The sequence below is a fragment of the Tenrec ecaudatus genome, chromosome X (genome assembly GCF_050624435.1).
Source record: "Tenrec ecaudatus isolate mTenEca1 chromosome X, mTenEca1.hap1, whole genome shotgun sequence".
Lineage (NCBI taxonomy): Eukaryota > Metazoa > Chordata > Mammalia > Afrosoricida > Tenrecidae > Tenrec > Tenrec ecaudatus.
Genome location: NC_134548.1, coordinates 86,678,973 through 86,702,641, shown reverse-complemented (window position 1 = coordinate 86,702,641; position 23,669 = coordinate 86,678,973). Strand labels below are relative to the sequence as shown.

The 23,669-nt window shown below is 38.3% G+C and overlaps 1 pseudogene; it reads right to left on the bottom strand.

Annotated features, from left to right (window-relative positions):
• Positions 1-23,669, bottom strand: part of LOC142433489 (bromodomain and WD repeat-containing protein 3-like) — a 72,157-nt pseudogene that overhangs the window by 46,836 nt on the left and 1,652 nt on the right.

The window sequence follows — 23,669 nt, the reverse complement described above, 5'->3', positions numbered from 1 at the left end:
ACAGTGATTGAATGAAAATTTCATTTTAAAAACTCTAATATCTAACTCAAGTATGATATGAGTGTAGATAAAGAAGTATTTCTATAAAATCATAGAAGCATTTCCTAAAACAAAAACATCAAAATATGCGGCTATTTTTTTCGCAATATACCCTTATTCTAGATCTATGTACTTTTGAAGGCAATACTTATTTACATCTCGTGAAGCCTTCCCTGGAGAATCCTGTGCTCTTCTGTATTTGCCATTTTGACATACACACCTTCACAAATTGGCAGTGTTGACATCCTTAATGGATACAAATTGTGTTCCTTTTAAGTTTTGAGTTCGGGGAACAAAAACAAACTCCGAAGGGTAAGGTCAGGGTTGTAGAGGTAAGGTTGCTCAACAAAGTTCTCACAGGATAAGCCTTGCTGGCCTGAAAGAGTGAGTAGGTATATTGTTGTGATTAGGAAAAAATACCTTGTTGTAACTTTCCTACCATATTCTCACCAATGTAGCTTTCCATCTTCCTAAAAACCCATAAACTTCTCTCACCCCGTGTCTCCCAAGAAAATCTCTCAAGATGATGCCTCTGGAATCCCAAAGGCAATTGCATAACCTGAGCTGATCTCTGTGATTTGAATTCAGCTGGCCTAGCAGATCTCAGCCTGGTCCTTTTTTTCCCCTGAAGCTACCCGAACAAAACTAAGAGAATTGTCAACAGCTACTCACTACTCAAGGAGACATGGTAACACACTAATCTTGGAATTAACCGGTACATATGAACTAGAATCCTGTTAGCACTAATTTTTTTACTTCTCTGTATGTATATACAGATACATACAAATATATTTCTCTTTATATATGTAAGTACACCACTCAAAATCTCTCAAAGTAAAGTAATGTTTTGCACAAAATTTAAACTTTCAGATTTACCTAAACTTCATTGTTTTCACATGCCATTGCGAGAAGCAGATTTTTCCATCAACACCAGTAGAAGTGAGGTATCTGGTTGTGCCTGTAGTTCATGGACAAAATTTTAAAAAAATTAATTTAAGGAGTTTTAAGTACAAACTTATATTTCAAACACATCATGTTTTCCGCTAACTCCTGCCATAGTGACCTTATAGGACAGGGTAAAACTGCCCCCTGTGGGTTTACAAGACTATAAATAACTTTAAAAAATCATTTTATTGGGGCTCTTACAACGCTTATCACAATCCATACATACATCCATTGTGTCAAGTGCATTTTTACATTTGTTGCCATCATCATTCTCGTAACATTTGCTTTCTACTTTAGCCATTGTTATCAGCTCCTCATTTCCCCCTCCCTCCCTACTACCCCCTCCCTCAAAAACCCTTGATAATATAATATATAAATTATTATTATTTTGTAATATCTTTCACTCTCTGAGGTCTCCCTTCAACAACTTTTCTGTTGTCCATCCCCCAGGGAGGAGGTTATATGTAGATCATTGTAATCAGTTCCTCCTTTCTACCCCACCTTCGCTCTACCCTCCTCAAATCGCCACTCTTACCACTTGTCCTGAAGGGTTCTTCTGTCCTGGATTCCCTGTGTTTCCAGTTCCTATCTGTACCAGTGGACATCCTCTGGTCTAGCCAGATTTGTACAGTAAAATTTGGATCATGATAGTGGGTGGGAGGAAGCATTTAAGGACTAGAGGAAAGTTGTATGTCTCATCATTGCTACACTGCACCCTGATTGGCTTGTCTCCTCCCCACGACCCTTCAGTAAGGGGATGTCCAGTTTCCCACTGATACCCCAATCTGCACTCCCCCCCATTCACAATGATATGATTTTTTTTCATTGATGCCTTGCACCTGATCCCTTTGATATCTCGTGATCACACATGCTGGTGTGCTTCTCCCATGTCGGCTTTGTTGCTTCTGAGCTAGATGGCTGCTTGTTTACCTTCAATCCTTTAAGACCCCAGACACTATATCATATGATAGCTGGGCACCATCAGCTTTCTCCACCACATTTGCGTATGCACCCATTTGTCTTCAGTGGTCACATCAGGAAGGTGAGCACACAATGATATCATTTTTTTGTTCTCTGATACCTGATCCCTTCAACAACTCATGATCATACAGCCTGGTGTGCTCCTTCCAAGTGGGCTTTGTTGCTTCTGAGCTAGATGACGCTTGTTTACCATCACGCTTTTAAGACTCCAGATGCTATGCTTTATCTTTTGATAGCTGGACACCATCAGATCACCTTTCTTCACCAAATTTTTCCACGCACACATTGTACTCATCGATCGTACCGGGAAGGTGAGCACACAATGATATGATTTTTTTCTTCTTTGATGCCTGAAACCTGATCCCTTTGACACCTTGTGTTCACACAGGCTGGTGTTTTATAACTCTTTATGGGAGTTTAAAGCCTCATCTTTCTCCCATGGAACTGCTGGCAGTTTGAAACTGTTAATCTTGAGGTTACCAACCCAATGCAAAACCAATAATAGTCACAAAATAAATTCACAATTCATATCAGAGGCCACATAATAAATATACTTTAAAATAAATTCCTTAAAGATTTATTTCAAGAGATCTTAATCTAAATTCTACTGAGTAATAAACACCTTTCAAAGCAAACCAACATAACCCACGGCTGTCACGTTTATTTGCACTCACAGAGACCTTTAGAACAGAGTAAACCTGGCCCCATAGGGTTCATAAGCATGTAAAGTTTTACATTGACAAAACTTTCTCCTGCAAAGCAGCTGCTGGTCTAACTACTGACCTTCATATGTTAGCAGCTGAACCCTTTAACCACTATTCCCAGTTCCTCAAATGTTTTCCTTAAAGTTAATGTATTGAGAACTGTAGAAAGAGTAAGTTAGTAAATGAGTGTAAGATAGAATATTTTAGTCCTAAAATGAATTATTCTGCACTCATTTGACATCACACTCTAATGGAATTATTCACCTACTTTTAGTTCAATAAACACACTGACATTACTAGTAAAGACATTGCAAGCTTGCTAATTAGGCTTATAGAGAAAAAAAATTTAGAATTTGCATAGCTTCTATGGGACAACCTTTAAAACTCTATGAGGCAGTTCTACTCTGTGAGTCAAAATCAACTCGAGGACAGCTGCTTATGTGCTTGAGATATGAGTAGAAGATTTATGTGACTCTAAAAATAATGCCTACCAATTGATTTGTATATTTTTGCATTTTCATATTTTGATTTTATACTTCAACTGCAATAACTATGGTATTTTTTATTTTGAAATTTAAATGATATTAATTTGTCACCATGGACAATGCATAGTAGGTGAAACATATGCTCATATCATATTGGGGATAAGATTAAAAAAAATAATATACTACAATTAGACACTAAGATAAAACCAAACTAACTGCCATTGAGTCACTTCTGCTACGTTGCTACCCTACCGGACAGGGTAGAACTTCCCCTGTGGTTTTCCAAGACAGTAACTCTTCATGGGAGTGGAAAGCTTCATCTTCCTCTGTGGAGAGGCTGGAAATTTCTAACTGCTAACCTTGCTTTTAGCAGCCTAATGTGTATCCACTACACCACCAGGGCTCCATAAGAAATTGAGACATACCTACCTAAATGAATGAACATACCATGTTCATGGATAGGGGAAAAAATGAATGAAAACATTGTGAAATAGAGGAAACACCTGGGAGGCAAAGGATATTTAAAGAGGTCAAAATAAAGGCAAGTATGCTTGGAAACACATTTATATACAATGAAAGGGGAATGACATGTATTTATTTATAAAACATTATGGTAGCAGATTTACATTAGGCCTTCACTCAAGGACTCTCTCAACACAAGAATAATTTGTTCTGCTAACACTGCACTCTGGGATGTTCACCTACCCTGACATGATTGCTAAAGATAAAATGGGTTCATAAGCAAATGTGGTTAAAAAACTGATGGTGCCTGACTATCCAAAAATATAGCATTTGGGTTCTGAAAGACTTGAAGATAAACAGGTGGCCATCTAGCTGAGAAGCAAGAAAGTCCACATGGAAGAAACACAGCAGCCTGTGTGATCATGAGGTATTGATGGGATCAGGTATCAGGCATCAAAGAACCAAACCAAAACAAACAAACAAACAAATAAAAAGAATATCAGTGGGAACGAAGGGGAGGGCAACTGGAGACCCAGAGAACAGCGGTAGTCAATTGGCCAGAAGGAAGAGAAGAACCAGTCAGGATGCAGTATAACACCGCTGATATACACACCCTGCCTCTAGTTCCTTACTGCTCCAACCTCGGCATTACCATGACCCCAATCCTATCTTGCCAATCTGGCTAGACCAGAACATACATACGGGTGCAGATAAGAGCTCACCACACAGGGAATCTAGAGAAGATAAGCCCCTCATGACCAATAAGGGGGGCAGCAGTACTAGGACAGTAGATGTGGGGTAAGTGGGAACCTATCCCAATGATCAACCTATGGCCCCCCCTCCCAGGGGGAAAGACAGCAGAAATGTGGGTGAAATGGGACAGCAGTCAGTGTAAGACATGAAAAAAAGGGAATTTATAAATTGCCAGGGGGATATTGGAGGGAGGGTAGGTGAGGGAGGGAGAAAAAAAGAGGAGCTGATGCCAGGCACTGGAGTAGAAACAAAATGGTTTGAAAAAGATGATGGCATGGGAAAAAGCTACTGTATACAAACATTTTAGGGGTGAAGACTGTGTAGTATGGAAGAGACCAGACCAAAACCAGGGATGTACATGGTAGACAATGGTGGAGGGGGGGGGGAAGGAAAACAAAAGGATGAATATAAGGAAGAAAAGGGTAGTGGGGTCATGGGGCATTAATCCACCCAAGGGGAGGGTATTGTTTATATCTCCACAGGGAAAGTGGGACCAGACTTCAACCCAGTGTCGCAAGGTGTGAATGCAATATCCCGGCGTGGAGGAGGGAACCGGTGGAGAGGTCTGGGAGGCTGGCCCCAGCACCATAAATTAAGTGGATTCCTGCCCCTCCCCAGAAAATAATTTATTCCAAAGGACGACATTGACTCTGAAGCTATGAGAGATGGACATATTTGATCAGAGCACACAGGAGCAGATGAAGGGGCAGGAGGAGAGAGTGGAGCACAGCCTGGCCCACCAGGCCGTGATGATGATGTTCCTGAGTAGAGCAGCCAGTCCACAGAGAGAACAACATGGCTGGCCCTACTATGAGACATGATGCCCCTCAGTGACTAAGGGCGATACAGGGGACAGCACCGGAGACACAGTGTGGGAATTGCACCTGACCTGATCCCACCACACCGAGGCAAATCACTGGGGGAGTGCAGCGGAACAGCAAGGGAATGGAGTGGCAAGGTCCCCAGGGAATGCTGAAAGTGGACTTTGGGGCCAGGGCGTGGTGCCCCAACAGACTGGACTGGAAAACGCTCCTAAGGGCCAGCAAACGATCCCTGAACTAACTACAAGCTTTTCTCTTGTGAAGTGTTCTGTTTTGTCCTTTGTCAGTGGTTTGTTTTTGTTGTCTGGTTGTATACTGTTGCTTTGTTTTCCTCTGTCTTGTTTTCATGCATGTTAGTGTCTCCACAGGTCTGCCTGAATAGGACAGGCTGGATGAACTATCTGGGGGAAAAACAACGGGAACGACAGTTCCGGGGGGATGTGGGGTGGGGGGTAGGGGAGGTAAGGAAGTGGTGTTAACAAACACAGAGACAAGGGAACAACATGGGACCCCAAATGGTAGTGAGTGGGGAGTGGCAGGTCTGGTGGGGAATGATCAAGGGTAAGGTTGCTTAGAGAAGAGGTATACTCTAGCCCAGGTGGCGACGAAGCATGGTAGTAGGGCAGGAGGAAAGTCAAGGGAGATGGAGGAAAGAGCTACGAGTCAAAGGGCATTTATGGAGGTCTAGACAAAGACACGTACATGCAAATATATATAGGAGAATGGGGAAATAGATCGATGTGTCTATATTTATAGGTTAAGTATTAAGGTGGCGGAAGGACCTTGGGCCTCTACTCAAACACTCCCTCAATGCACGAATACTTTCTTTTATTAAATTGGAATTCTATGATGCTCACTCTCCCGACACAACAGCTGGAGCCAAAGTGGGTGAACAAGTAAATGTGGTGAAGAAAGCTGATGGTGCCCGGCTATCAAAAGAGATAGTGACTGGGGTCTTAAAGGCTTGAAGATAAACAAGCGGCCATCTAGCTCAGAAGCAACAAAGTCCACATGGAAGAACACACCAGCCTGTGTGATCGCGTCGTCCCGAAGGGATCAGTTACCAGGCATCAAAGAACAAAAAAATCATATCATTGACTGTACACCTCCATGATAGGGTCACTGAAGACAAATGGGTGCATAAGCAAATGTGGTGAAGAAAGCTGATGGTGCCCGGCTATCAAAAGAGCTAGTGTCTGGGGTCTTAAAGGCTTGAAGGTGAACAAGCAGCCATCTAGCTCAGAAGCAAAAAAGCCCACATGGAAGAAGCACACCGGCCAGTGCGATCACGAGGTGCCAAGGGACCAGGTATAAGGCATCATGCAAAAAAAATATATGTGTGTATATATATATATACCATATTAAATGAAGGGGGAAGTGCAGAGTGGAGACCCAAGGCCCAAGTGTCGGCCAATGGAGATCCCCTCATAGAGGGGTTTAGGAGAGGAGATGGGTTAATTAGGGTGTGAGGTAGTACCGATGAAGAACACAGCTTTCCCCCAGATCCTGGATGCTTCCTCCCCCCAACTACCATGATCCGAATTCTACCTTGCAGGCCTGGATAGGACAGAGGCTGTACACTGGTACATATTAGGGCTGGAGGCACAGGGAATCCAGGGTGGATGATACCTTCAGGACCAAGGGTGTGAGGGGCGATATTGGGAGGGTGGAGGGTGAGTGGGTTGGTAAGGGGGAACTGATTACAAGGATCCACATGTGACCTCTTTCCTGGGAGAGGGACAGCAGAGAAGGGTGGGAAGGGAGACTCCGGATAAGGCAAGATATGACAAAATAACAATCTGTGGATTATCAAGGGCTCATGAAGGAGGGGGGAGCGGGGAGGGAGGGGAAAAAAAGAGGACCTGATGCAAAGGGCTTAAGTGAAGAGCAAATGCTTTGAGAATGATTGGGGCAGGGAATGTATGGATGTGCTTTATACAATTGATGTATGTATATGTATGGATTGTGATAAGAGTTGTATGAGTCTGTAATAAAATGTAAAAAAAGAAAAGAGGAGAAAAATATTATTAGGGCAAAGAATGTACAGATATGCTTTATACAATTGATGTATGTATATGTATGATCTGTGATAAGAGTTGTATGAGCCCCTAATAAATTGTTTTTTAAAAAAAACAAAACAAAAAGAAAAAGATGATGGCAACATATTACTGATTTGTGTTGCACAATGGATATGTATGGATTGTGATAAGAATTGTAAGAGCCCCCACAAAAGAAAAAAAGTGCTGGTGAGGGGTTAGAGAGATTGGCACCCTCACACCCTAATGGTAGGACTGTACAATGGAGCCAATATTGTGGAAAATGGCATTTCCTTTTATTTAAAAAATCATTTTATTGTGGCTCATACACCTCTTATCACAAACCATATATGCATCAGTTGTATAAAGCACACTTATACATTTGTTGCTCTCATCATTCTCAAAGTTCCTTGAATCCTGGGTTACTGGAATCAGCTCATTTTCCATTTTACCCCTTCTCCTCCCTCCCTGCTTCCCCCTCCCTCATGATCCCTTACAAATTCATAAATTATTATTTTATCTTATCTTACACGGCCTGTTGTCACCCTTCACCCACCTTTCTGTTGCCCATCCCCCAGAGATGAGGTTATATGTAGATCTTTGTGATTGGGTTCCCCTTTCTATCCCCGCTTCCCTCCCAGTATCGCCCCTCTCATCGCTGGTCCTGAGGGGTTCATCTGTCCTAGATTCCTTGTGTTTCCTGTTCCCATCGGTACCACTGTGCATCCTCTGGTCTAACCAGGTTTGCAAGGTACAATTGGGATCATGATACTTGAGGTGGGGGAAGAGTTTTAAGAACTAGGGTTTCATTATTGCTACACTGAACCCTGAGTAACTCATCTCCTCCCCACTCCCCTCTGTAAGGGATGTCCAGTTGTCTAGAGATGGGCATTGGGTCCCCATCATGCGCTCCCCTCATTCACGATGATATGACTTTTCGCCCACGCCTTTGGTGCTTGAAACCTGGACCCCTCGGCCCTTCATGATCACACATGTTGGTGTGCTGCTTCCATGTGGACTTTGTTGCTTCTGGGCTAGATGGAGGCTTGTTTACTTTCAAGTATTTAAGGCCCCAGACACTATATCTCTTGAAAGATTCAGCAATCACACTACTAAGCATGTGTCCTAAAGAAAACAGCAGGAATACAACCATACATACATGTATCCATGTCCGTTGCAGAATCATTTATAATAGCAAAATGAGAGAAGCAACTGTGGTAGTTATATAATCTGTCACCAATTTGAGAGGATTACAAGTGAAGGGGTGGAGTCTACTGTTTCAATCATTAGATAGCCAATGAGACCTCTGTGTGGAGATATGCACTCCTTATTACAATCAATCTTATGGAATCAAAAGCAATAAAAACTAGAAAATAAGGATAAATAGGAACAGTAAACACTGGAAGGAAGTGGTAACAGTGAAGTTCCATTGGGGCACCTACCATAAATGTCATGTAACTAAATGTATGCGAGTAGTTGAATGGAAAAACCACTTTAATTTGCTGTGTAAATTTTTACAGAAATCACAATTAAAAGTGAAAAAAAGAGAGGATGGTAGATATGTGTCAGTAGCTATTTTAAAAGACTACTACTACCTCGATTGATGCGATAAAGCCTCTATCATACAAGCTTCTCAGGCTTTGATTCTCAGTATTTTTATACCTCATCAAAAAAGAATCACAAAGAAGGGAAGAGTCACCAGGCTAATAGAATTTAAATACAATTTTTATCCAAAGCAAAAGACAAAAGAGAATCCAAATCCGCTGCCATTGAGTCTATTCTGACTCATAGAGACCCTACCGGACAGGTTAGAACTGCCTCCATGTGATTCTGAGATCGTAATTTTTACAGAAATAGAAAGCCTTGTCTTTCTCTCCCATGGAGCGGTTGTTGATGTCAGACTGTTGATCTGGTTGCTGGCAGCGTGATGTGTAGCTACTCTACCCCCAGGGCTCAGTAATTAAAAGAAAGCTGTCACTAAATATTAGATGTCGGGTTTTCCGTAGTTGTTTTCTATGAAAGCACACTAAACATCGTGGACCTGACTCCAAACTAACATTAATACTGCGCATTAAGTCATTACGTAAAAACAAATCAGTACTCAGGTAGCATACCTGTATTTTCATTTCTGATGTAAAAGAATCCTACACCAAAATGTGTAATGCATAATCTATGGCAAAAGTTTGCAAACCCAGGTTGTTCCTTGTTTAATTGAATTAAGTCTTATAGGGATCGCCAATGTTTTATATGTATTTTTGAACTATATGTTGCAACAGACTACAAGTCCTGAAAAGTCTAAAATATAAATTTGTCTTTAAAATTAAATACAAAATTGCATAATTTTACTAAGTTTCAAGAAATTCTGAGACCTATATAACTTCTATGTCTCATCAATCACAAGGGGTAGTTTAGTCCATTAATAATAGCAACTGCATTGAGTTGACTCCAACTCTTTGCAATATCATGCTTGATAGAGTAATAGGGTTTTCTATGGCTGATTTTATTTTTAAGTAGGTCATTTTCAAAGCACCTCTTGGTAGACTGCAATCTCCAACCTTTTGTTTTGCATGATCCAGGGACTCCTGGCCTATTAACATGTATCTTAATTGGATGTTTTCAAAATGACAAATCATGTTAGAGATGGTGGTTGGAGGTTTTATATCTAATGTACAATTTAATATATTTACTATAGAAAATTTATGAAATATGCAATAAAAAGTAATATTCCTTATTGATAATCACTACAATTATATTGTCTCAACTTTGTTAAGAAAGGAAGTGATGTGAAGGGTAGGAAAGAGAAGGAAAAAGGTGGGAATTAAAGTAAGAAAATTGGAAAGACAATATTTGATAAATTACAGCATGTCAATAAATAATAAGTAAATAATGCATACTGTATGCAAAGTGTCCATCATTACTATGCACAAAAATAAAACTAAGAAGGAGAACTAGAGAGCTATAAATTGAAACACCAAAAAAAGACAAATAAACTTACTGCCATCAAGTCAATACCTACATATATTGACCCTATAGGACAGAGTAGAATGGTCCCTGTGCTTCTGGGGTTACCACTCTTTATCGGAGTAAAAAGTCCTGATTTTTCTCCCAAGGAGCTTTTGAATTGCTGATCTTATGTTGAGCAGGTCAATGCCACCAGGACTTCTATAGTTTGACATATGTTGCACCAAAACATTTTTTTAATCCTAACTATAATCCTGTGGTTTTAATCTCATGTGGGAATGGATTATCTTTGTTATGTAAATCAGTCCAGATTGGTATAGGTGTACTGTAAATTAATCTCTTTTGAGATATAAGAGATTAAATAAATTAAGCTTAAACAAATAAACCAAGCAGAGATGAGAGAAGAGAGAAACTAACCATATAAAGATCATCCAGGAACAGAAGCTGAAAGAAACCTTTTATGCAGAGCCAAGAGAAGACAATGCCTTCCTATAGAGTCCACTCCCTGAATCTAGATTGTGATTTTTACTCTTTTAAATGATGAGTCAATAAATTTATTTGTTAAAGCCATCCACTTGGGTATTTTTGTTAGAGTAGCCAATCAGATGTTGGTGTGTGGCTTACAATTTCCAATAGAGCACTAAGATGATCTCAGAGAAGGTGTCCCTGAGGTGACCCTTACACACAGTACTTATAAAGTGCAGGATGGAGGTGGAAACCCACATGGATATTTAAGGATTCTAGAGACAGCAAACAGCCAGCAAAATGGTAGGAAATACCTAGCGCGTTCAAGATAAAGCAGAGAGGGTAGCAGCTGAAGGAGATTAAGAAAGGGCAAGTGCGTATTTATGAGGCAAGGTCAAAAGGAAGAAAGTTTTCTAGGGCCTTGTTGGTCATTTTAAAGACACAGGCTTTAACTCTTGAGAGTGGAATCTACAGGGTTTCTGAACAGTAGCGACATGATATCCTTTCTCTTTAACATCAATCTGACTGCCGAGGAAAGGCTAGATAGAGGCAGGAACAAAGACAGGAGACACTTTAAGATCAGTTAGAAGTGTATTTCAATGTAGGCCTAAAACCTACAATGGTAGCAATGATTGAAATCCTGAGAATTTGTCAGAATCTGAATATATTTTGACAGTAGAGAAAATATCATTTGTTGGCCAATTAGAAATGGGGTGAAAAAGAAAAAAGCATGAGATGACCCAAAGGTTTGATATTCGGTAATTGGAAAAAATGAAGTTTGCATTTGTTGACATAGGGCGATGCAGATGTGAGCATATGCAGGGAAGAAATGGAGGAGTGAATTACTGAATATGGTAAGGTAGAGATGCTTCAGAAACAAGCACTTGATGACATGCAAAGATTGAACACACCAGTATGTAGCTAAAAAAGAGGTCCAAGGTGGATATATATACTATATGTACGTATTGTACTTGAAACCTTGAGATTCAGTAAAATCTCTAATGGAGAGATTGATAGAGAAAATATCCATGAATCCCTGGGATACGCCAATATCCAATGTGTGCCAAAGAAAATGAGAGAAAACTAGTAAACCAAACTACAAAGCCATCAGTTTCATAAATATTTTTAAATGCAACCAAATAGACATTATTTTCTGTTTTATGAGAGGGTCTCCAGGTTCTAAAAATAATCAGTCAGATTAGATGGTAGGAACACAAGAATTGCTAATCTCCACAAACAAAATCCATGACATAATCTTGTCTGGTCAAATTCTGAAGTCAATGTTTTTTAATTGAATACACATTCAACCCAATTCTTGTTAACTCATCATATAGGTGAAATATTATTTAAATAATATACAGAAAAAACATTAACTTATATACGAATAGGAATAGTAAATGAAAATTCTCTCATTCTCAAAAGTAATCTTTTTGCCTTTCATATAAAAGAGCATTTCAGAAAGATTCTTGTTTTGCTCCCAGTATCATAAAGAAGATGGCAAAGTTCTACTTATTCAGTTTTATTAAGTGAAATTTTATTTGGTGGTTCCTAAGACTTTTACTATCAATATCTGGTAAAAACATATTTTTTCAAGTTAGAATCTATATCTTGTTCAAGAGCTATTAATGTGTTTCCTAAGTCATTTATTTATTAGTCATCTCTCCTCTTTACAAACTGAAGAGATACAGAAATTGTTTCATATTGTATTTGAAGAATCTCTCTAATCCGTTTTCTAATTAATTTTAAATGAGTATATTCATATGAAAAATATTTATTTAAAAATTTGTCTGCAGTCTAGGAGGAATTCTCCTAATAGAGCATCGTTCTGTTGTTGATATCTACACAATGAGTGTGTGCATGCGTGTGTATGAACTTTCATCAAATGTTGGAGGTATAGTTTCATTTTTCTTACCTGTATGGAAGTAATAGAAGCTGAATTTCCCTGAAGCACTGCAACTGGTGCACAAGTTCCAAGACACCGCACTTTTACAAACTTATCACAGCTACCTGTGGCAATCAGTGTATTTTCATAGTTCACAGCCATGTCAGATATTTCAGCAGAGTGACCTCTAAGTGTAGAAAGGAGACGCCCATCATCTGTGGCCCAGATTTTCCCTAAACAGTCATCTGAACCCTATAGTAACACAAAAGCACAGGTTTACAGTGAATCAGAAATTGGCCAACACAGACACACACAAGATATGCACCCCCCATCCCCCACAAAAAAATCAAAGAGAGTATTGTATTAAGTTCCATCAAAGATTTTCATTTTAAGTTTCTTCTCTGTATAATATGGATCCAGTCATAACACTAGGTGATACCACTAAAGGTACTATTCAAATTGGCAAAGGCATTTATAAAAACTCCTCAAAAATATCACTAGTCCAGATAACTCTAAATTGTTTTAACTCACTTTTAAGTGATTTGGTATTCACTGACTGATCTGAAGTAGTTTTATTTTAATTGCTTGAATATTTGTCTCTACAAATACTTAAAACGTAAGTAAAAGTCTATATGCATTTCTTAACAAACCTGAAGCAGTTAAATAATGGCTATTGAAAATTCTGAATTAAACTTCCTACTGAGAATCTCAAAAGAGTTTTTAAAATTGTAAAAAGCAATTATCTTCTAATGTGATTGATGGTATTTAATAGTTATCTGTTAAGAAACAGGGCAATTCTAATCCTGATTATGATCAAGAGCATGCAAATATTGACGTGACACATTTAGAGTCCTAAAGTTGTCAGTGGATGATTTTGTAATGAACTTTAGAGCTACAATTTTTCCAAGTACAAACCACTGCTGATATTGTAGCATACCGTTGTAAAAAGAAAATTATGACATGCATACTTCTGCGTTAATTTAGTATTTATGCAATTAGATTAAGCCTCTGGGGAAATGATATTGTGCGAAAATTCTGTACTCAAAAGCATACAATATTCTCTGATAATTAAAAAAACTTAACATAAAAAGTAACACATACTAAAATAAAATTACATGAAACAACTATAATCTTTATAAGTATATACGTTCAGGTACTCAATAAGAATAATGTAGTTAATTATAAGTAAATTTGGCAGAATTATGCTAAATGGAATCTTTTTTAATAAATGTTTGCTAAAATGGAAAAAAATTCAGAATCTAAACATGTTTCACATAAATTGACAACCTCTAGACTATCAGTTGGTTATATAGAGAATATAAAAATAGAATATTCAATGTTCTTATATTTCTTACTCAAAGATAGTAGACATTGTATTATCATTCACCAATTTACCCATACAGTATGAGAAAAAGATTTTCAGTTTCCAATCATCTTTTTCCACATTCATGTATCCAAAAAGGATAAATTCCCTACCAAGAATAATGCAATGTTATGAAGTATAGCTTCCATTGCTAAAAATTTCCAATGTACTACAGTGTCATTAATGTGAAACTCACTGTGAAAATTCTTCTCCCACTGCGGTCAAAGGCTACACAGTAGACAGATGATAAGTGACCCAGCATTCTCTTACGTATCTTAATGTGCTGGTAAGCAAATGAAGGGAAAATATGGCTGAAGTGACTACATCCAGTTAATTGCCTGGCAGAAGTGATATTCACTGGAAAAAAACCCCAAAAATTCCACTTCTTAAAAACTAAAATTTACTTTATAGATTTATTTAATGATTATTAAGATGAGACAAAACAGGGTACACAACACGGCAATTGTAGCCCATGAAAAGTCTAAATTTCCTTATTATATAAATTAAGTCCATCATCCAAAAACACTAAGCACAGTCTTCTGTTAAAACCCAGGGGTCTGACCTATCTTTTTGTCCTATTATGGTTTCTTAAGCACACTAATCTTTCTTGATACACTTTAGTAAAAACACTCAGTTAAAATGCATAGGTAAATCTTACTGTACAATGATAAATTTTAAAATTAATACTGTATTTGGTTCAAACTTATACCAGGATTTTTTAGTGAACTTGAGCCTCAACCCTTTACGTTGGTGAACCACAGTTACAGCTCTCATTAACCATGACAGATTAGTACAAGAGATCTACACCTTGACAAGAGAAGACAACCCTGGTGTCATGATAATGCACTGGGCTACTAACCACAAGTTCATCAGTTCAAAGCCACCAGCCAGCTCAGAGGGAGAAGGCCAATATTTTATACTCTCCTAAAGAGATACAGTTTCAGTAACACAGGAATCAGTTCTACCCTGCGCTATAGGGTTGTTATGAGTCACAATTTGCTTGATAGCACTGATTTCTTTGGTTTTATGATGCTATTTAGGTTTTAAGCAGTAAACAGTCCTTTCTAGAATTGCCTAGGTGTGTTCCACTATTGGGTTTTTGAATCTGTAGACATTCGTCACGGTAACAATGAACTTCAGAAGCATTAACTCCTATAAAGACATCTTGGGTTCTGCTGCATTATTTTGTTTGCTCTGCCTTGTTCCTCATTTTCTTAAAAAGCCACTGAAATAAAGCATAAGTCTGCACAACTCTCCAAATATAGCCTGGATTTTCCGCACATTTCTGAAGTTAAAAACTTCTTCCCTGTGTCAGGATTTACAACCACCCACTTGCACCATAAAATTTCTCCAGACTTCCCTTATACCATGAAAATATTTAACACCCAACATCTATTTGAATCAAAATGCAGATCCCCCTAAATTCAAAGTCACTTTGAATCAAGATCACACCGCATAAATACAAGTGATAAGAGCTTTATGTTTAAGCAAGGAAAATTAAGGCAAGAGTTGAGTTCTGGCTAGATTAGTACAATTACAATCACAGCCACAATGAAAAATATGAAACCTTCCAATGTCTCACAATCCTAAAAGCAATGGAGTCTTTCTTTCAGGCAAAGGTAGATCCACTGGCCAGTTTAAACTGACAAAATGAAACAATGAATGGTGAATAGAAAAATCAGTAACACCTGGGACGTAAATCATAAAAACAAGTTAGAGATCTGAGTACTTATGTAATATTGAGAAGCTGAGTAAATGATGGTAGAATGTGCATAAGCATCAGTACTATCTAAGATTTTTCTTGGTAGTGGCTACGCATCTCAACCCCCAGAAAATTCGATAGGTATAAGGTGAGATGAACATGTATCTCACTTTGGAACTTTAGAAATTCTCCTCTCATCAAACATGCCTTGATTTTGATTTTCTTTTCCCAGTCTATACTTTGCATGTGGATGGAGGAAAAAATATGTTACTTTAAGGCAGAGTTTCTCAGTCTTGGACCTATTGATATTTTGAGCTGGATTATTCTTTGTTTTAGGGACTGTATGGCCATTGTAAGGTATTTAACAAAATTTGTGGCCCACACACTAGATGCCAGTAGCAAATCACCTTCTCAAGTTAGAACAAACAAAATTGTTTCCAGACGTTGTCAAATGTTCCCTTAGAAGATGAAACCTACCCAGGGCTAAGAATCACTACTTGAAGTTATACAAGTAAACCTACGAACAACAATAACAACAGGAAAAAGAAGAAAATAACAACAAACAATTTCAGGGATAGAAAGAGCCACAGGCCGGAAGGAAGGAACGGAAAAAAGAGGTAAACTGTTACCAGTGAGGAAAGTCATTCATACATTCATTCATTCATTCATTCATGCAACAAATAACATGAGTTTCTCAAAGGAATATAACTTAGCATGTAAACACACAGCTTATAAACTTAGCACATAAACATGAGGATTTTTACCCATAATAATTAGGATCGCAGACTTTCAAATCAGGAACAATTGTTGGGCTTTTTATACATCTTTATAGTGCATATAATTTAGCTTTCCTTTAAAAAAAAAATCCCATTACCAAAAATGAATAAACAATTGAAAAGAGAATTGGGAAATATTTGCAATAAGTATAGCAAAATCTTAATATTTAAAATGCATATATAACTTAGCAACCATCAAGCGAAACAGATAATGGGTAAAAAAATGAACAATAAGGCACAGTAGAGAAAATATGAATAATGACCAGAATCACAGGAAATATTTCTATTTTACCCATCAAAGAAATCTAATTGAGAATAAGGTGTAGTTTTGATCCACTATAAGTTAACATTGAAAAACATTCTAAAACCTAATGCTGGTAATGAAAATGGAAATGGCCCACATCTGCTCGTCGACTAGCACTGTGGACTAAAGTGAGCCACTTGGAAAATAATTGGGCAACACATTTCTTGAATCATGAAAATGCAACATCCACTGTCTCATCCCTGGGAACCTATCCAAGAATTACATATACCAGATTATCGAGAAAAAAATGTATATACACTACATATTTACCGTTGTGTTCATTAAAATAACTATGAGTTCAGTTAACAGGAATAGATAATTAAAGAATATACAATGAACTAATATGTAAGCATTAATAGTGAAAATATACAAAATTATAGCAATGTAGGCATTTTTAAGAATTCTAAAACAAGGTATATAAAACAAGATTGGATGTGGACTATGGCTTAAATTATGTAAAATTATGTGTACATAAATGGATAAAATCTAGAAAGAAAAAAAAGAACCAAATCTCTTTGGGTTGAAAGTGTTTAAAATTTTTCATGAACTATTTTTTCATATGTTTGAAATAAATTTGTTTGTTACTACAGACTCCATGTCATTTTAGTTCTACTTTTCCTGAATTTTGTAGTTTGTTACACACACTACTATTTAGGTAGAATAGGTAAGGAATCCGTAGGTGTTTCTTGAGGGAGGTCGTTAAAGAAGCAGTGTATATAGTTACTAAATACTTTCAGGCATACTGTTTATCTTACATGTATGCTTTCCATTAGAGTCTTCCCCTAGCCATCAATGCCAGTGCTCTGGTGGTGTAGTGCGTCATACACTGACTGGGCTGCTAACCACACAGTCTGCAGTTCAAAACCACCAGCTTCTCCATAGAAGAAAGATGCAGGTGTCTGCTCTCCCACAGGCTTACCGCCTCAGAAACCCAGAGCAGCAGGTTCTACACGGTCCCACATGGTTGCTATAAGGCTGAACGGACTTGTCAGAAGCAGGTTCGGTTTTGATTTTGAGTCATCACTGAGCCACCACAGCCACTGAGTGACTCCGTCTCACAGCAACGCCATCTATATAACTTCCCCACGTGGTAGCTGGGGACATTGAACCACCAACCATTCAGTCAACACTTCAACACTTACCCCAACAGTGCCACTGGGGTTCCATGTTACTCGTAACAATTACAAAATGTTCTCATGTGTTACACCTATAAACTCAGAGTTTTTAAAAAATGTATTTATGTATTCCCCGAGATGACAAAATCTATACATTTTTCTTAGCCCAGTCAAGCCTTTGGCTCCACTCAGTTAGGAATTCCATAAACACTTACTTTTGCATGTTTTTGCCATTTAGTCAGTTTCCCAGTAGTTTATTTTTATTCAGCTATCGAATAGAGTATTGTGCATTTTACAATTAATGCACTTAGTTAAATAACATATGTACGTACATATTAAGGGCCATCCAAATGGAATGACATAATTTAATTCCATTTTTCCACAAACTTTCTGAAACCCCTATGTATATAGCACATACCACATATAAGAAACTAATGATCAAGCAATGGGTGATAGATACATAATCTGGTGTCAATTTGAGAGGATTATGAGAGAAGGGGTGGAGTCTGGCCTGTCAATCAAGACATAACCAATGAGGCCTCTGTGTGGATATGGCGTTCTCCTGAGAATTCTGGGAACTCCTTTTCTCCTCCTTGGAGGTGGGAGACACTTTGCTCTCACTTCCTTGGAGGTTCTTCTGACAAGACTGACTTCCTGTGAGTAATCCCTGAGAAGCCAAATGACTTATCCTGATGCAGCCCTGAGAATTGGAGGAGCCACATGGAGACCCCTGCCAGCGCTGAGATGCTTCTACCGCCACTGACTTTGCACCCACTGGCCTGTGATCTTCCTGCATTCAGCATCATGCATGTGTTTCATGAGGTTGAAAAAGCCTTGTAGATTGGTATCAGACATATGGGCTAATGTTGGAACTATGGGCTTGGACTGGACTGAGCTGGGATGCTTTCTTGATGTACAATTGCCCTTTATATAAAACTCTCACATTTACATATGAGTTTCTATGGGTTTGTTTCTCTAGTCTACCCAGAATAGCAAAGGGGGGTTCGAGTTTTATTACATTATTTGCATAAAAATATGGCAAGCAATTCCAGGACATTACCAGGAAACTTTTCCCCAGTTGTTAATAGCTGATAAATGAATATTAAGTAACAACAAAAGGGCTCATTTTTTACCAATATTTGAATACTCTAATAAAAAAGAAGATCTCATTCTTTTGGCACACGGGTCAGCAAACAGCAGCTCTCAAGCCATATGCAGCTCTCGCAATGTGCACATGTGACTTTGAAGTGAAACTGAAAATGAAAATAAATCTAACATAGTTTTATTTATAACATTTAAAAGGATATTATAAAATAATGGTGATTTCATTTGTTTTTAAAATAGATCGATATAAATTTGTTTACAAAACAACCTTATCACCCTCAACATACTCTCCATTCTACTTAATGCATTTGTAAAACCTACTATTTCATTCTTTGAAATATTTTTCAAACTCAGCTCTTTGAATGACTGACAGGACACCCCCCGTTTTTCCCTTCATCTCTTCTATGTCGTCAAATTGATGTCCATTCATGTTCCTCTTCATTCATGGAAACAAGAAGAAATTGCACATAGCGAGGTCTGGGGAGTACAGTGTGTGCAGTACGAGAGGCATACCATTGAGATGGCTGATTGAGCAGGTGCATTGTCGTCATGGCAGAACCAGTCCCCCATCTGCCACAAATCAGGCTTTTTTGTCATACACTGTTATGTAATTTTTTCAGAACCTCGAAATTGAAAGCTTGATTAACAGTCTGACCTGGTGCAACAAACTCCTAATGCACTATGAGTCAATATTTTCTCATCTATTCGGGAAGATGACGGACCTCCAGAATGAGATTTGTCATCAACTGCCATTTCACCTTTTTAAAACAAGAAACCCACTCATACACTTGAGTTTTTTTCCCCATAGTGCTGTCCTTGTAAGCTGTATTCACCATCACATCAGTTTCTGCAGCACTTTTCCTAAGCAGGAAACAAAACTTCATAGCAGCTTAAATCAGCTATTGCAAAAAAAAGAGGTTTGAGTGAAACTGCTTTTAAAAGAAAAAAAATCCCTGTGACCAAAGAGAATCTTCCCAGGTGACACCACTGGGAGCCCTAGCTCAGAGGGATTTTCTTGATGTTAGCCTAGTGGGAAAAATTCATACTCGGAAAGCTCTGCTCCACCCAGCACAATTCCATTTTTGGGGGTTACCAAATCATATGTATGCCTCACTGATGTTTCACATTCCGATCTTTGAAAAAAGTTCTCAGGTACATCCTCCAAATGGACTGGACCCTGTGTGAGGATGCCACCAGGCCTGGGGCAACTTCGACAGGCTACCCCAAATAAGCCAGGGGCCTCGGTGACAACCATACCACATGAGGGACAATAGACAACCAGCCTCAGAATGCCCTCTCTAGTTCTTCCATGATGCCCTGGTCAGACAAAGAGGGTACAGGGCAATGGTGGGATGATAAGACCTCATTATGCAGACAGGGAGAGGGCAGGTGAGTGCCTAAAGGTGCCTGAGTGAGGCTGTGAAGGTAAAGCCACGGCACAGAGAAGGTAAGTTAGTTTACTGCCCAGAAAAATTGGAAGTCAATATTTGATTATCACCACCACCTACAGCCCTTACAAATTACACAGTAGTAGGAAGGCATGGTCGAGAGGGAATGCCCACCGTCTCACACACTCACACACACACACACACACAGATGTAACTGGGTTGCATGACAGGTTAGTGAGCAAGCTGGGAAGGGGTTGGAAGGTTAGTGGGTAAGAATGTGGGTGGGTGTGTGCATGGGCACTAAAGATAAGTACAAATCCCAACTTGGGCATAATGCTGACTTTGTCCAACAACCTGGTCCTTAGGACCTAAACATGTCGATAAATGAGGAATGGGTGTATAATTAATCATAGTTCTGCATCCTTTAACAACCAGGGTATGTTCTGTGAAATACAGTATTACATGTTTAAACACTATGCAAGCTCAATATCTACCTAGATCTAGATCTTTATGCAGTCCCTGGATTACAAATAATTTCCTTGCCTAAATGTGTCTTCAAACTGAATCTGTATTTAAGTTGCGAGAGTTAGGAAACCATTGTATCTAACTTCATTAGGTATATACTTGTCTTAGTCTGTAGAATGTAGTGTACCATTCGATGCACAACAAATATCAAAGGAACATGTCCAGAGACATAAAACATTTAACATAATAATGCAACAATAGTTCTTTGAAGTACACACAGTGTACTGCCATTTATTATTACAAACCATATACTTTGAATTTTTAATGTAATAGGCTTTATGGTGGTTGGGACCATGGATGTATAGTATATGTGTTCAGACACTGCCTGAATGCATGTTACAATGCACATGGTTATAGTTAATCAGGTCAGAAGCATCATAAAGGGTATTATTATTTTGTCCTTTATTTAAGGAATGTAGTTTTACAGACCTAAAGTCAAATGGCAAAACAATTCCAAATTACTGGTTACAACAGGGTAACCAAGTAACTTAAGTTTTGTTGGGTTAATGAAAGTATACTTCTCCATCCACTAGTGTTAAGGGACAGGTACCTCTTTTTAAAACAGAGTTCGTTAAAACTATAGGTTTCTATTCTGGGGTATTGTTCAAAGTCATGTCCCAACCATCTTTATAGAATATATTCTTTGATGTGGAGATGTGAACATAAATTTATCTTATAACTTCTTGAGAACTGTCTTTTTGACAGAAACTAGGTGCCAAATACATATTTTTGTATATAACAATGTGGAAAAGTGTAAGTTAGAAAAGCTAATAAAGTACATGTACAAAACATATTTAAATTTAAATTAATCTATTTGAAATTTATCAAGCCTCCTAAATCCTTTGTTATAATTTTGCAAGATGTGCTTCCAAAGTGTTCACTTATGACACAGAAGATATGATGTGGCTTATGTCAGTGATAGATCAAAATTACTGTAGGATTCAAGTAATGTCTACAATGAAGTAGTTTACATAAATATTGTCCTTCTAGCCATAACCCTACATTTTGTGATATACTGCATATCCTAGCCTCTGTGCTTAGGATTATAATGTCTTTTTGGAGTGACTTGCCTGTTATTTTAATGATGTGGGTATTATCCAATAACTCTCTACCATATGAGGCAAATAGCCAGTTTCTTGCTTAATTAAGAAAAGGAGGCAGCTGGGGTTGCAGAATTGGCTGAGATAAGATCCAGCACCCCTAATATGCACATGAACGGCTAAATGCCCTCATCGTGACCTTTGGACATCCACACCAAAAACAACTAATGCTGACTCATAGCAAACTCTACAAGTAAGGCTGATCTTCTGCCACATTAGGAACAACCATTTCTATTTACCCCTCACCCACCATGCAAAAGCGATCTTTTTTATAACCACATAATAAGACAGCAAAGAAAGAAAAGATTACAGGATGTCAGAAGAGACTCTGAAACGTGTACTTAGATGTAGAGTAGCTAGAGCAAATTGAAGAAAAGATGAGGCCAAGGAGGTAAATAGAAAATTTCAAAGATCACCTTGAGAAGACAAAATCTAATAAAACAAAATCTGTAACAAACTCGAATACGAAAACCAAATGGGAAAAAAGTTCAGCATATATGAAACTGAAAGAACTCAAGATAAATCCAATCTTTGAGGTGCCATTTTGAAAACTTCTATGGGAAAAATATTGAATGAAGCAGGAAGCCTCAAGAGGAAATGGAAAGAATGCACAGTCACTGTACCAAAAGGAGCTCATTGGTATTCCATCATTTCAGGAGGTAACACAAGATCAAGAACCAATGGTGCTGAAAGAAGAAGTTCAAGCTACACTGAAAGCATTAGCCAAAACCAGAGCTCCAAGAATGGATGGAACACCCATTGAAATGTTTCAGCAAACTGAAGAAGCACTGGGAGCACTCACTCGTCCTCTGCCAGGAAATTTGGAAGACAGCAATTTGGCCAACTGACTGGAAGAGATGCATATTAGTGCCCCTTCCAAAAGAAGGCGAATCAACAGAATGCTCAAACTACAGAATAATATTATTGATATAGCATGCAAGTAAAATATTGCTTAACATCATCCAACAGTGGTAGCAGTACATTGACAGAGAACTGCTGGAAGATTGAAATAGATTCAGAAGAGGATGTCAGACAAGGCATATTGTTGTTAATGTCAAATGGATCTTGGCTCAGAGAAGAGAATACCAGAGAGATGTTTACTTGTGTTTCATTAAGTATGCAAAGATATTCATTTTGTGGATCATAATAATTAGTGGGTAACCTTGACAAGAATGGCGATTCCAGGACACTTCGTTGTGCTAATTTAGAACTTGTATATGACTCGAGACACTTGTTCAAACAGAACAGGGAAACACTGCATGGTTCAAAATCAGGACAGGTATAGGTCAGGGTTGTATCCTCTCACCACACTTGTTCTATCTGTATGCCGAGAGAATCATTAGAGAAGCTGTACTATATGAAGAAGAATTGGAGGAAGTTTTACTAAAAACCTGTGGTATGCAGGTGACACAACCTTGCTTGCTGCAAGTGCAGAGGATTGAAGCATTTTCTGATGAAAATAAAGGACTACAGCCTTCAGTGTGGATTACAAAAAGAAGACCAACATTCTCCCAAATGACCCAACAGAGAACATCATGATAAAGGGAGAAGACTTTGACATTGTCAAGAATTTTGTCTTCTTTGGTCCCATAATCAATGCTCATGGAATCAGCAGTCTGGAGATAAAAGATGTATTGTATTAGGTAAAGCTGCAACACAAGACCTTTTTAGAGTATTGAAGAGTAAAGGGGTTGCTTGGAGGATTAAGGTGCTCTTGACCCAAGCAAGAGCCTTCTCCATTACATGTGAAAGTTGGAC